The sequence below is a fragment of the Gigantopelta aegis genome, chromosome 12 (genome assembly GCF_016097555.1).
Source record: "Gigantopelta aegis isolate Gae_Host chromosome 12, Gae_host_genome, whole genome shotgun sequence".
NCBI lineage: Eukaryota > Metazoa > Mollusca > Gastropoda > Neomphalida > Peltospiridae > Gigantopelta > Gigantopelta aegis.
Genome location: NC_054710.1, coordinates 19,511,907 through 19,515,941, shown reverse-complemented (window position 1 = coordinate 19,515,941; position 4,035 = coordinate 19,511,907). Strand labels below are relative to the sequence as shown.

The window sequence follows — 4,035 nt, the reverse complement described above, 5'->3', positions numbered from 1 at the left end:
AATACACCTCTATCATATGATAAACATTCTATGTTTAGTTTCAGAATTGTGTGCCTGTAAACGAGGGTGGTGTAGTTATACTGTGTACCGTATATTGTGACGGGGCGTTACCGTGTACGTTGCCCCTGAGCCGCCCTGTATTTGTTATATATCGGTGGAATGTGCACTAGTGAACACCCTTTATCATATCATAATTAGTCTATGTTTAGTTTCAGATGTGTGCCTATGTTGATTATTTTGCTATATAATCCATTGTAGATTTCGGCGATGCTTAGCTCTGTGCTTTATTTCCGAGCCACACCATATACTATCTTATATTACTAAGCCACCGTAGATTCACCATAGTATCGATCATAGGACATACACTTAAATGTATCGTAGATTTTAAAGAAAGTCACATAATTGAGAAAAATATTGAATGTTGAATGTTGTTCTGTCAGAGCAATATTGAATATTGAATGTTGAATGTTGATATTGAACCAACAGCAGCTTCCCCCAAGATTCGGGCATTTTTGTTTTTTACTTTCTCAATTCTTTGTTTGTGTTTCATCGTTTCATTATTTATTTATTTTTTGGGGTTTTTTTTGACACGTTAGTATAATTTTTGCAAGCAGATCTCAAATGTATGAAATACTTTATTGGAAATAGTAATAAAGAATTACATTCATTTACTTGTATTGCTTTCAGCAAGGGATCTGGCACTTCAGAATTCGGAACCGCTGTGAGTAGTTTCAGAACGTATCATTCATGGTTACCTCCCATCCAGTGAAACCCAAGGTATCGTCAATTCGCGTCGACGCTGCTGTCACGCCTATGAAAGTCACGTGACCACCGGAAATGATAATCTATGCGGAAGCGACAAATGTTACACCCCTTGGTTGGTCTCAGTGTGAAGGCTGTTGTGGACAGACCGTTTGCAGATACTTACGAAATTAGTCTGCTGGACAACGGGGAAGGTATGATTTAATGATGAAGATAGTGGTAGTGATGATGATGATGACAGATAGTTTTCATGATCCATCTCTCTCTCTCTCTCTCTCTCTCTCTCTCTCTCTCTCTCTCTCTCTCTCTCTCCAGCAAAAAAACATAAAATGATAAGGTAACTATTCTTCTTTTTTCAGTACGACCCTTACCGCCACCGTTCACCTTTGTGCCTCTGACGTCACCGATAAACCGCGTCACCCCAACACGAGCGGATCAGTGGGGTCGTTCAGCGATGACCTCCTGATGAAAGACGAGCTGGCGCCGGGTCGGGTCACGGATCTCAAGGTCATGAAGACGCAGGATGATGACAACACTGTGGTCCTGGCGTGGACGGCCCCGGCGAAGACTTTGACCACAACACTGGTCAGTAATACGGTGTAGTGTTTTTCAATTACAGTTGTTGTTGGTGAAGGTGGTGGTGGTTTTTGGGGGAGGTTTATTTTTTGTTTGTTTTGTTTTGTTTCTTTTTTGTTTTTTTTTTGTTTTTTTTATCCCACTCCCCCTTTCGTTTTACTCATCTCATTTGTTCCCGATCTGGCAACTCCTCCTATCTTTCAACTTCTTTCGCGGTCCACCTTCACATTCCAGTCTATTCAACTGTATCATGTGTTTGTACCTTGTGGCTATCCGTGCCACACTCATGTCATTCCCCATCAGCTTTGATTGTTCTGAGTCCAGTCGTGACTTACGTGTTGTTAACCGGTGTCAACGTGTCACGTGGGCACACACTGCTCTACGTCACCACAAGAAAGTACAGCTCAGGTTCGTTTCACATAGAGGCGTCGGGTTTCTTCGTGTAGTGTTGGTACTTGTTAACAACACGTAAGTTAAATGTCATGAATGGACTCGACAATAATCGAACTAAAGCTCTGTGGCATCAGATTTAGGAAAAACAAATTGTATTTTAAACACACTAGCTGGCTACCATTTGGTCGTCGACGACTGCCGAAGTATTACACAGTCCTCTCTAGCCCTCTCCTACAACATATCAATAAGGGTAGGGCTGGAGGGGACTCGAGCTACCCACAGGCATGAAAGTACACATAAGTTTTCAAACAAGTGTCTAAATAGCCATATGTTAGTAGTTATACACCAAATAGTCGACCCAATGGGCTATTTCTCGTTCCAGCCAGTGCACCACGACTGGTATATCAAAGGCCATGGTATGTGTCATCCTGTCTGTGGGATGGTGCATATAAAAGATCCCTTGCTGCTAATCCAAAAGAGTAGCCCATGAAGTGGCGACAGCGAGTTTTTCTCTTAATATCTGTGTGGTCGTTAACCATATGTCTGACACCATATGTACCGTAAATAAAATGTGTTGAGTGCGTTATAAAACATTTCCTTCCTCCTTCTTCCAAATAGTCGTAGTATAAAAGTTGCTGAGATGTCATTAAACATGCATAATTTTTTTTAATTATTATTATTATTTTATTTTTTTAGCGTCCAGATACGAAATAAAGATGGCGTCAACCGCTGCGGACCTGTTGGGAAAAATCACCACCTCGCGCTACATTACCCAGGATGGCGTACACGCGGACCTTTTGGGAAAACTCACCACCTCGCGCTACATTACCCAGGATGGCGTCACACGCGGACCTGTTGAGAAAACTCACCACCTCGCGGTAAATTACCCAGGATGGCGTCACACGCTTCATCCCGCACTACGTCGACCCAGAATTCTTAGAAATTGTCCAACTTCCGGTAACAACGGAAGTGACCGTGTCGGGCAGACAAAAGGTCATTATTGCGGAAGTGGTGGGGTTGTTTACAGGACTGCTCGTGATTGTGATAGTTATCTCCCTTGTTCTACACGTGTGTTCTCGCAAATCAAGGCCATGCAAAGTGACAAGAAACACCTTAGTTTCACGGTGTAATTACTGTTTAATTAACGTAGCAGATACATTGGAATGAACAATCTATATAGAAACCTTATAGAGCAATACGGTTTATATAACATATACTCAATAACGAAAGGTTAAAAATATCTTTTATGACGTCTAAATTTATCATGGTTGAATAAACGTAAAAGAAAACCAGGTCCTCTTGTTGTGTTAAGCCACAGGTTGATGAGTTTATGTTGTTTGTAAATGATAAACATTTCAGATGTGAATACTAATTAATAAAAATAGGTTAATTTATAAATGTTATGCCATTTCTTTCAACAATAGCATATCACGTACACACACATACACAAACACTCGCATGCAAAATCACACACACACGCACGCACATACAAACACAAACAATACGCTCAACCCCAAGTTAAAGACAAAGACAATAAAAATGAAGAGCAATAATGGGGGAAAAAATATAGATAGATGGATATATGTATTATGTGTAGATAACATTGCAAAGCTTGGTCTTAAACAAGTTCATATTTTAGAACCAACACGCATTACTCCAGACCCACCCTACCCCAGTATGAATATTGTCTGACGTCCATCTTGTTTAGGAGGGCACTTATATAGGCTCTGCTTGTTGTGCAATCCTTTTGATTCTTTTTTTATCAATAAAATATCTCAAAACAAAACAAAACAAAACCCTACCCCAGTTAAGTTCCAAATTGTATGCCCATCATCATTCCTAAATTCTTGTTAATATCAGGGATCCGATATTGACAACCATTTTTTGTTTTAAAACATTTGAACTTTTTAAGTAAAAGAAGTTGTACACGATCTGAAAGACAAAGGACGAAAAGCGAATTTTAGACGACCTTGCAAACGATTTTCCACTTCTACTGCTGCTACTACTACTACTACTACTACTACTACTACTACTACTACTACTACTACCACAGTTTGGTAGGAGTTTCGACAGCCTGCACCACCAGGTTGGATTCTTTTTTAGCGAGATGCCTTGCCTCCACGTCATTTCTCCGTCTGACTGTCGACTCGTTTTTTTCGTGACTCGTATGACGGCCATTCTGCAGAATGCCACGGTTGTTCGCGTTTAGTATCTACATGTCCGAGCCTGTCCAAGCAGCACTGGAAGATTGACCGCCCCACTCTAAGAAGAAATAGGAAGCGGGATCGGCCCCTACTACTCTTT

At 40.8% G+C, this 4,035-nt stretch overlaps 1 long non-coding RNA gene across 1 annotated transcript; it reads left to right on the top strand.

Moving 5' to 3' along the window:
- The first annotated feature begins 832 nt into the window (after positions 1-832).
- Positions 833-3,063, top strand: LOC121386878. Its single transcript, XR_005959724.1, has 3 exons — positions 833-956; positions 1,122-1,347; positions 2,428-3,063. It is a non-coding gene; the product is annotated as an uncharacterized LOC121386878 (long non-coding RNA).
- Positions 3,064-4,035: the final 972 nt, after the last annotated feature.